The sequence below is a fragment of the Mustela putorius genome, unplaced genomic scaffold, assembly GCF_011764305.1.
Source record: "Mustela putorius furo isolate JIRA1106 unplaced genomic scaffold, ASM1176430v1.1 tig00000281_pilon_pilon_pilon, whole genome shotgun sequence".
Classification (NCBI taxonomy): domain Eukaryota; kingdom Metazoa; phylum Chordata; class Mammalia; order Carnivora; family Mustelidae; genus Mustela; species Mustela putorius.
In genome coordinates, this window is record NW_025421343.1 from 3,257,927 (window position 1) to 3,269,628 (window position 11,702).

An 11,702-nucleotide genomic window follows, 5' to 3' on the forward strand; every position below is an offset into this window, starting at 1 on the left:
TTGGGCAGTATTACCATCTTAACAATTGCAGTTTTTTGTGATTTTTTTAGGATTTTCTATATACAGGACCATGTCACCTGTGAATACAGTTTTTAAAATTTCTTTTCCAATGTGGATACCTTTTTTTATTTTTCGCTTTTTGGCCTTGTCACACTAAGACCCCCAGTACAATGTTGATTAAAAATGGCAAAAGCGGGACGCCTGGGTGGCTCAGTTGGTTAAGCAGCTGCCTTCGGCTCCCACATCAGGCTCCTTGCTCCGCAGGGAGCCTGCTTCTCCCTCTGACTCTGCCTTCCACTCTGTCTGCCTGTGCTCGCTCTCGCTTGCTCTCTCTCTGACAAATAAATAAATAAAATCTTTTAAAAAAAATGGCAAAAGCTGACATCCTTGCCTTGTTTCTATGGGGAAATATTCAGTCTTTCACCATTATATATAACATTGACTGTAGGTTTTGGTTAGATATACTTTATCAAGTTGAGGAAGTCCTCTTTCATTCCTAGCTTAAGAACTGTTACCATTAATGGATTTTGGATTTTGTTGAATGTTTTTTTCTACATCTATTGAGAGGATCATATGGTTTTTGTCCCGTATTTTATTAAATGGTGACTTACCCTAATTGATTTTCAGATGTTAAACTGACCTTGCACTCTTGGGATAAAGGCCATTTGGTCACGAAATAGAATTCTATTTATATATTGTGGAATTTTATTTGCTAATATTGTGTTAAGGATTTTCATATCTATGTTCATAAAGAACATACAGTTTCATACAGTGAGTTGGGAAGTATTCCCTTCTCCTCCACTTTATAAAAGAATTTATGAAAAATGGGTACTATGTCATCTTTAAATATCTGATAGAATTCACCTGTGAAATATTTTGGGAATGAGCTTCTTTTTTTAATAGAAGATTTTAAGTACTATTGTTGTTATAGATCTATTCAGATTTTCTTTCTTCTTGTTTCAATTTTCATAATCTATATCTTGCTAGGAATTTGTCTACTTAAACCAAGTTACTGAATTTGTAATGTTCCCTCATATTCTTTTTATTTCTGTAAAGTCAATAGTGATTTTATAATTTATATTTTTCTTCTTCTTTTTTTTATCTTTGTCATCCTAATTAAAGATCTGTCAATTTTGTTACTCTTTTTTTTAAAAAAAAACAACCTTTTGTTTTATCGATTTTTGTCTCTGTTATTTTTGTTTCACTTATTTACACTCTAATCCTTATTATTTTCCTCCTTCTGCTTGCTTTGGATTTAATTGGATCCCTTTTCCCAGGATCTTAAAGTAGAAGCTTAAGTTATTGATATGAGACCATTTTTCTTATTTAATATAGATGTTTAAAGCTATACATTTCCTTATAAAAGCTTTTGCCACATCTCATAAATTTCAATATGTCAAAATTTCTTTTTTATTCAGTTCAAAAGATTAATAATTTTCTTTGTGGCTTCTTCTTTGACCCATGGGTTATATATCAAAATGCCAAATTTCTATCTATACTTCCAATCCACTATCAATTTAGTATTGTCTCGAATATTAATTTGGGACTATCGTGAATATATTTCCTCTTTTTCCTTTTTTTAATCTTAAGTTTGTTGTTCTGTTGTTTCTGTTGTTTAGATGACAGAAAATTTTACCAACGTATCAAATCACTCTTACTCTATATATTTCTTGAAAAGTCTCCTGGGTTTGTGTCTCTTCTTATTTGTGTATTGCCTCCAAATGTTTTAAAAATTTTTTCACCATGAAAGTTTCCAAATTTCCAGAGAAGTAGAAATGATACAATGAACAGCAATATATCCCTCCACTTCGATTTAACAATTGTTAATGTCTGTTGAACAGTTTGCTTTATATATTAGGTTAAACCATCTGAAGTCACTCCATTTATCTTTTCATGTGTCCTTGCTTTCTGGCCCTCCAGAGATGCTTTTCAATGTGGGTCTTTTTATGGTGAGCATTTTGAGGCCTGGCTGCCTCAGAATTTTTTTCATATATGAATGACAACCTGACTGGATGTAAAAGCATCAGTTCAAAGTTATTTTTTTAAGTACTTAAGAAATATTATTCCACTATCTTCTTACACCTAGTGTTGTCAATGAGAGATCTAATGTTGATCTAGTACTTTCAAAGTTTTCTCTTTGGTGTTTTTAGATTTTACCATCTGGTACCTTGTGTGGGTTTTCCCTTCTCTCCTTCATTTTCCACTCTACAGCCCTTTCAAGGTGAGGTCATTCATCCTTCTTCTTCTTCTTCTTTTTTTTAGTTTTATTTATTTGTTTGATCATTCACCTTTTTTTAAACCTGAAAAATGTGTGTCTATTGTTTCTTCAAATATACTCTTCTATCCCTTTTCATTTTTTTTCCTTCTGAACTCTGCTACAGATGTGGGCTTTCTAACTCTACCTTCCTCACCCTAACTTTTAGTTTTCATCTCCTCAGTATTTAATGAGTCTTTCTTGGAGTGTTTCTCAATATGATCATCTCCAATTAATTTAGTTTTCACCTGTTATATATCTCACTTTTTGTGTTCTTTATTTCAAATATTACCTTCTTCATTCCTAATATTTTCATTTGGCTCTTTTAAAAAATTTTTCCCCCTGCTAATATGACTTGTATATTTATAGAGCTGATGTGAACTTCTTGGTCCATGTGTACTAATACACCTGCTTTCATCCTCCTGTTTCTGATGTTATGCATGATGCATTTTACTTTCCTTTCGGTTTAATTTTATGCTTTGAGTGTCCCACTAGTTAGGCTTGTGAGTCCATATTCCCCAAGGGTATTGTCTACTCTGCTCCATACTGCCTTTTGGGGAGGGACTGAGGGCCACTCAGTATCAGTTAGGCTGTCAAGTTCAAGGAGAGAACAGGGACTCAGATCTCGAGTGGGGCACCGTAGGCATCAAACAAGCGCATGGCATCAGTTCTAACTGACTTCACCTAGCCAAAAACTACTTGGGGCCTCAATTTTACTTTCCAACCTGTGCTGAAAGGAAGCTGCCTGCAGTGATTGGGAGGGCCAGCCTCAATATTTAGAGGACAAAGGGTGAGGTAGTGAAGATATACTCAAAAACAGTTGTTCCCCTGGGGTGCCTGGGTGGCTCAGTGGATTAAGCCGCTGCCTTCGGCTCAGGTCATGATCTCAGGGTCCTGGGATCGAGTCCCGCATCGGACTCTCTGCTCCATGGGGAGCCTGCTTCCCTCTCTCTCTCTGCCTGCCTCTCCATCTACTTGTGATTTCTCTCTGTCAAATAAATAAAATCTTTAAAAAAAAAAAAAAGTTGTTCCCCTAATTTATCAACTCTTGACCCTGAAAGGGCTTTCATGCTGCTCTAAGTTCCTCCCCACAGACACCCTGACCATGGTCTGAGCCACTGTCTCTGCAGTTCTGCAGTGAAGGCAAGCAATGTCTGTCTAGTGCAAAGGTGTGGGAGAAGCAAGAGCTGAAAGTCCATTTTTCTTGTGTCCTTACGATTACTGTCACCTCTGCCTCAGGCTGTAGCTACTCTGTGTGCAAGCATGTGCGTGCGCGCGCACACACACACACCCACACACACATACACACACGCACACAGTCTAGTTCTAAACAGCCTTTTAGCTCCCCAGGCATTTCTTCTTTGTTGCTATTTCCTGGATTCTGCATTGCCCTCTATAATTCCTCCTGTGTTTAGTTCAGGGAGGAAGCCAGCAGCCCAAGTGAATTCTCATCTTGGCAGGAATTGGAGCAGCCAAGAGATGCCTAGTAGTCAACTCAAAGGAGAGATAAACTAGGCCGTTGGATAGATAAGGAAGAGAACAGACTAGGCCTAGAGATACATACTTGGGAACATCAGGGCATACGTGCTTTTTCAAGCCATGAGCCTGGATGAGATCTCCCAGGGCAGGATTGTAGATATACAAGGCACATATAGTCCTTACTGTAAATAAAAATTTAGATCTGGCGTGTGTACCAATTTCTCATCGGTTTGGTCAGTATGAGTCAGTCCTGGTGAGACTCTTCACTTTGGGGGTCCCACAAAATTCAATTGTCTGGCCCAGCATATCTAAAGCTCAGACTCCAACCTCTAAGGTCTCCACAGTCAGGTGCCATCTCCTGCCCCACCCACCAGACTCCCTCAGCTCATATTTGCTGTATCATGTTAACTTCCTGAGATAATGCGAGTAGAAAGAAATGGTGCTTCTGAAAACGTTTTGGCAAGTCACAGGTTCTGAACAACTGTAAAATACCTAATCATTCTAACTGTAATAGTTTCTCTCTCTCTGAGCAGGCGAATAGGTGCTCCCGTCATCACAAGAATCTCAAGGACTTGAGGAACAGCCCACGCACAGGATGAAGATCTAGGAATCAGGAGGCAGCAGATCTGGAGGTGTTGTAAGTACTTGGCAGTAGGTGTGCCCAGGAGCTCAGGCACTCTCCAACTCAGCCAGGAAGTTAACCAAATGGCAAGGGAAGGCACAGGGAAAGGAGAATGTGCAATCAAAGACCAATGAGGAGGGAGGTCAGAGACAAAAACTAGAAAAGCTGAGAACTCTTAGGAAGGGGAGGACACTCCAATTCTTAAGATCTCCCAACACTCATAAAACCCTCCTGTTCTGTGATTTCCTAAACAGACCTTGTCCCCTAACCCAGCCCATCCAGCCCTAGCTGAGCTTTGGTCATGACCAAAACCATCCCACTGTCTAAATCACAACCTCTCAATATCCCACTTTCTGACCATGACCTCCTACCCCTCCAGTTTTTACACCCTTAGTCTCACAACACGGGTGCTCTTCAATCTTGCTGAGCCTTCTAATCCCTTGACAACAGTCAAGGAGTACTGACAGACCATCTACAAATGCGCCGGGCATGGTATCGGGTGCTTCCTTTCCTCATTCTCTTCCTTATTCAGCCGGATGCAACTGGAACCCACGAGGCATCACTTAACTTGCCTCTGACAGCACACTCTCAAGCTGGCCCAGCAACCTCCTCTGCCCCTGCCCCAAACAAGGGTCCACCATTCAACCTCAGCAATCCTACTCTGCAAGGTTCCTTGACCGACACACACAAGGCATCACATGCAAGCACACACACTCAGATAAATGAGCCACAGATGTCCTGGAATAATAAGCATGGGCTGCTCCCTGAACAAACCATCCTGACCCATCTACCATTCTCAACCTGTTCCTGATCCTTCTTTTTTAAAAGATGTTATTTATTATTTGACACAGAGATCACAAGTAGGTAGAGAGAGAGAGGAGGAAGCAAGATCCCCACTGAGCAGAGAGCCTGATGTGGGGCTGGATCCCAGGGCCCTGAGATCATGACCTGAGCCGAAGGCAGAGGCTTAACCCACTGAGCCACCCAGGCACCCTGTTCCTGATCCTTCAGGACTCTGTCACTAGTTTCCTGTTTTCCTGTTCAGAGCCACATCTCATCCTTCACACCTGGTTCAGGCAGATGTCTTTGCTCCCAAACTCTATCTTCTAAGAACCTTTACTCACCTGCTCCTCCTCTCTGCCCCACTGCCCCTTTACACAGGTGCACTTCCCATCTCGATGCTGCTTCTGGCTCTCTCCTCACCCCTGCAGCCTGCCATCCACCTCAGCAGCAGCTCTTCATGAAGTCACCAGTAGCCTCTGGTGCCGAATTCAGTGGACTCTGCAGTCCTGCCTTGGCCTCTCTGAGGCAATTGACACTGCAGACAACTTCCCTTTTAACAGTGAATTTGCAGAAGTAATATGTAAGTGTATTCTTGTACCAGAAAAAAAAGGAGAAATCAAACCATACCGATGTATATAAATTTTAGTATATGTGCTGCCGAGGCGAGCACACCGATGTATATAAAAACTCAGCCTTTAGCCCCCCACTCCTATTTGAGCTTCCTCCTGCTCCCAGAGGTAACTATTATTAACACATGGCTAGGGACTCTTCAAGGCCTGTTTCTATTTATTTGCCTCCATGTATATTGACTTAGACTTTTGCATTTTTTAAAAAGGATTTATTTATTCATTTTAGAGAGTGCACAAGCACACCAGTGGTGGGGAGGGGCCTAAGGGGAGGGGGAGAGAGAATTCCAAGCAGACTCTCTGCTGAGCACAGAGGTCCATGTGGGGCTCAGTCTTACAACCCTGAGATCATGATCTGCGCCAAAACCAAGAGTCGGACATAACCGACTGAGTCAGCCAGGCATCCCTGACTTGGGAATTTTTCTAACATATAAATTGGATCATGCCACATAGAGTTCTGGCTTATTTTATTCATTTCACTGTATTAGCAGTTCTCCATGTCATTACACACAGATCCATCTGTTCTTGATTTAAACTCTTCCAGAGTGGCCCACTGTACCAGTAATCCATAGTTCATTCAATTGTTGCCCTACCAATGGACGTTCAGTTTGTTCCACATCTGAATTCTACAAATTGTGCTACAGGCTCCCGCTTCCAGGAGTATAGCCTGGAAGGGCCCTGAGGAAGGGCCCCCCACTACAAAATAATAAGAGACCACACAAAACATGACGTTTTTGCTGGGCTCAGTGGAAATGAGAAAAATCTCAAAAAAGAAGAAAAAAGAAAACAAACAAATAGAAATATCGGTTATATCCATACTCTTCTCTCAATTATACAAATTATGCACAGAAATAAGAGTGTAATCCTGTGTCAGTGGAAGAAAAAATAAAAATAGAGAAGACGGCAGCCCATGCAACACATTTGAGTGGGGAGAAGAAAGACATAGAGCTATACAAACCAACAGGAACAAGTCTCATGACCATTAAAAAGCAAACTGCAGAAAAACAACTTCAGTGTGATTTATAACAAAGCCAAACTAAATAAAAAAATATATATTGCCTAAGAGTGGATACCAGTTTGGACCATATGAAACTGCTTAATATATATGTGATAAGCTCTAAAGAAAAGTAGAGAAATGAAAACACAAAAGTTCAAACACCTTAATGTCCTTGGGAAGAAAAGGAACAGGGATCTGGAAAGAGCAGTAAGGATTTCAAAAGCTGTGGTTTACTAACTAAGTGGTGGATCCCCTGATGTTCATTTTGCTTTTATTCCTTGCGTTTTACACATATGTAATGCATATTCTCCTGTATTCAGTTAGTATTTAGTAAGACCATATATTTGAAAGGATGATAGGAAATATATTTCAGTAATACTCAGTGCAGCATATGGGCATTTTGACTAAATGTGCTTTTTCTCCCTCGTCTATCTTTTTATGTGTCGTAAACATTTTGCATAGTGAACATATATCACTGTTATCACATATATCAGAAAAAAAATCTTATAGCTGAGTTGGAAGGTTGGCAGCAAAAGCATTAATATTTTCAGAAATGAGCCTCATATTGGAAAATAAAAAAAATCAAGAAAATTTAGGTGAGATGTTTTACTAGTCTTCACATAGAAGAAGGCAGCATGTTTTGTTTTGTTTGGGTGATGGTGGTGACATCTACCATATATGCTACTGCAGTGATCCCAAAGTAATGACATTTTGAGAATCTTACACAGCATTTTTATTGATTATTACTGTGAGAGATAAATAAAAAAGACTAATCAAAAATTGTTCAGACAGGGGCACCTGGGTGTCTCAGTGGGTTAAAGCCTCTGTCTTCAGCTTGGGTCATGATCTCAAGGTCCTGGGATCGAGCCCCACATGGACTCTCTGCTCAGCAGGGAGCCTGCTTCCTCCTCTCCCTCTGCCTGCCTCCCTCCTACTTGTGATCTCTGTCTGTCAAATAAATAAATAAAGTCTTTAAAAAAAATGTTCAGACAGAATTTGTAAAGTATTCTATCACAGTAAGACTTGGGAGATTTTGTAGATATTAACAGGATATAGTATAATAGCCTTTCCCTAAAGATTTAAGAAATAACTTACCTTGGACAATTTCAAATATACTCAAAAAGTGGGAAGAAGAGTTCAATGAATTCCCATACGGTTCTTACCCAGATTCAACAATCACCAAAATTTTGTCAAACTTGCATCATCTTTACCTCTTGTATGTGGTGCATGTTTGCTGCTGCTGAAATATTTTTAAATAAATTCTATACTTAATACATCTCTAAAATATGTAGCTGTTTTCTTATACACACATAATGCCATTATCACATTTAACAAAATTAACAATAATTCCTGGGAATTCCCTAATACTAGAATCATATTCAAATTTCCCCAACTGTCTCAAAATTGTCTTTCTTGCTGGGGAGGTGCCTGGGTGGTTCAGTTGGTTAAGCATCTGACTCTTAATTTTGGCTCAGGTCGTGATCTCAGATTGTGAGACTGTGCTCTGCGTTGGGCTCCATGCTCAACAGGGAGCCTTCATAAGACCCTCTCTCCCTCCCCATCTGCCTCTCCCCACTCTTCCTCTCTCTCTCTCTCTCTTTTTTTAAGATTTTATTTATTTGTTTGACAGAGAAAGATCAAAAGTAGGCAGAGAGGCAGGCAGAGAGAGAGAAAGAGAAGCAGACTCCCTGCTAAGCAGAGAGCCCGAAGCAGGGCTCCATCCCAGGACCCTGAGATCATGACCTGAGCTGAAGGCAGAGGCTTAACCCACTGAGACACCCAGGCACCTTTACCCTTCTGCTTTCAAAAAAAAAAAAGTCTATTTGCATTAGGACCCACATATTGCCTTTGGTAATTGTGTCTCTTAAATTTCTCTTAGTCTAGAGCAATCCCTCTTTTTTTTGTTGTTGTTTTTATTTATACATTATTTTTAATACATTGTATTTTTTCATGAATACCAGTAAAAGACTTCATAATATTCTTTTTATGTACATAAAATAACTTAATTAATCTCTCAGCTGGTGATGAAATGTAATCTTCCTCTGGTTTCTCATAAATAAACATATATTAACACCACCATTAAAAAAGCACCTCATTGAGAACACTGACAATTAAACACAGATTAGACACAGCTGAAAAGAGAAATAGTGACAAAAAATGCTGAAGGAATTACTTAAAACACAACAAATAGAAATGGGAGAAGAAAACTGTGGCAGAAGATTTAAGAGCTATGGAGAACAGAATGAAAAAGCCTGTCATCTGTCTAATTAAAATTGCAGGAGGGCATTATGGAAAGAATGCAATAGAAGCAATATAGGAAGAGAAAAAGGAAGAGTGTTCCAGAACTGATGAAATAAATGAACTTACAATACATGATGCACAACATAATAGCAAACAGGATAAATAAGAAGAAATCTGCCCCAAATGCTTATAAGGACACTGAAGAATACTAAAGACAAAGGGAGAGTTGTAAAAGCAGCCAGAGATGAAAAGATTGTTTTGTTTTGTTTTAAATATTTTATTTATTTAACAGATAGAGATCAGAACTAGGCAGAGAGGCAGGCAGAGAGAGAAAGGAGGAATCAGGCTCCCTGCTGAGCAGAGAGCCCTATGTGGGGCTCCATCCCAAGACCCTGGGATCATGACCCAAGCCAAAGGCAGAGGATTTAACCCACTGAGCCACCCAGGCGCCCCTGAAAAAATTGTTTTAAGTTTGGTTAAAAACCTTTGTAATCTTAAAATTGAATTGGAAACATCAATATGAACTCATGCCTTATTTTTCTTTCTAAATAATAGGTACAATAGGCATTTTCCAGCTCTGTTCTCTGTAGATGTGACAACCCAGCAGCAATAAGCACCCTCAACAACCAAAGTTTGCTCTCTAAATACCATTTCTCACTAAAAAGAATGAGGTTCCCCGGAGAAATGGCTGATTCCAGTTCTAGGACAGGAAATATACAAGATGTACCTGGGAGATTTCATTAACTCTTAAAGTAATAAAATTGTCAATAACTACCAGAGTAATGTTAAAAGATACAGAAGCCAACCTGAAGGAATACTTGCTAAAGATGGGATAATCTCACATCAGAAATCATAATAAGTGGGGCGCCTGGGTGGCTCAGTGTGTTAAGCCGCTGCCTTCGGCTCAGGTCATGATTTCAGGGTTCTGGGATCGAGTCCCGCATCAGGCTCTCTGCTCAGCAGGGAGCCTGCTTCCCTTCCTCTCTCTCTGCCTGCCTCTCTGCCTACTTGTGATCTCTCTCTGTCAAATAAATAAATAAAATCTTTAAAAAAAAAAAGAAATCATAATAAGTAATAATGATTGCATATTGAGCACGTGAAATATACAAACTTCCATAATTTGATAATCTCACACACACACCCTCAATAATTACCTTGATACATCAACTGCATTTCAATCAACGAGTTGATGAGAAATTTCTAATAGATTAATACCATCTAATAAATGGATAAGGAATAACAGAATTAGAAGGAAATCACCACTTCACACCCTCTAATTCAGTAATGGATGCATTTAACATCAAAGCACAATAACCCAAACACAATGTGCCTCTTAGCATAATGCAATAGGAGTGCAGCTATGACAGCATTTTGCCAGAATGCTGAGTCAAGCAAACCAACTGTAAAAAGTTCAGGGACAATCAGAGAAATTTGAACATGCATGAGGAATTAGATGATATTAAGAGATTAACATAGAAATAAAGCAAAAGATCATTAACTATCAAGGACACAGTCTGATATATATATATATAGATATAGATATAGATATAGATATATCTGGAATTTGCTTTCTTTTTTTTTTTTTAAGATTTTATTTATTTTTATTTGACAGACAGAGGTCACAAGTAGGCAGAGAGGCAGGCGGAGAGAGAGAGGAGGAAGCAGGCTCCCCGCTGAGCAGAGAGCCCGATGCGGGCCTCAATCCCAGGACCCTGAGATCATGACCCGAGCCGAAGGCAGCGGCTTAACCCACTGAGCCACCCAGGCGCCCTTGCTTTCTTTTTTTAACTTTTTTTTTTTTTAAGTAATCTCTACATCCAACATGGTGCTTGAACTCACCACCCTGAGATCAAGAGTCACATGTTTTACCGCCTAAGTCAGCCAGGCACCCATGGAATTTGCTTTAAAGGCTCCAGAATAAACAAAACCAAAATATGCCTCAGGGAGGGGAGATAGATTAGAGGAAACACTGTTGACAAAATATTGTTAAATTTTGATGCCAGGTGTTAGAAATGTGGAAGTTCATTAAACTCTTCTCTCTACTTTGGGGTGCATTTGAAATTTTCCTTAAAAAAAAAAAAACAAAAAAAAAAAAACAACTTTTTAAAGGCCATCAGAAAGGAAAGTCATATCACGCACAAATAAACAGCAGTTAAGCTGACAAAGATTTGTTAACAGCAAGAGTGGAATAGAGAAGATAGCAATATAATATACTGAAGGATTAGGAGGAAGTAACGGTCACAATAGTTATATATTCAGCAAAACTACCTTTGAAGAACCAGGTGAGGGATGTCTGAGTGGCTCAGTCAGTTAGGCGTCTGCCATTCCGCTCGGTGTCATGGTCCTGGGGTCCTGGGATGGAGTTCCACGTTGGGCTTCTTGCTCGGCGGGGAGACTGTTTCTCTTTCCGCCTGCCGCTCCTCTTGTTTGTGCTCTCTCTCTCTCTGACAAATAAATAAAATCTTTTTTTAAAAAAAAGAAGAACCAGGTGAACTAGGGACATCTCTAGATAAACAAAAACCGAGTTCAGCACTAGTAAATCTGTACTATGAGACTGCTGAAGAATGTTCTTTCAGGAAGAAGGAAAATAATCCTAGAAGGAAAGGCAGAGACTTAAGAAGGAAAGGTGAACAGAGAAATCGGTAAACATGTGGGTCATGTGGCCCATATAAAATAATTCCAGTCATGTCTAGGTCGCAG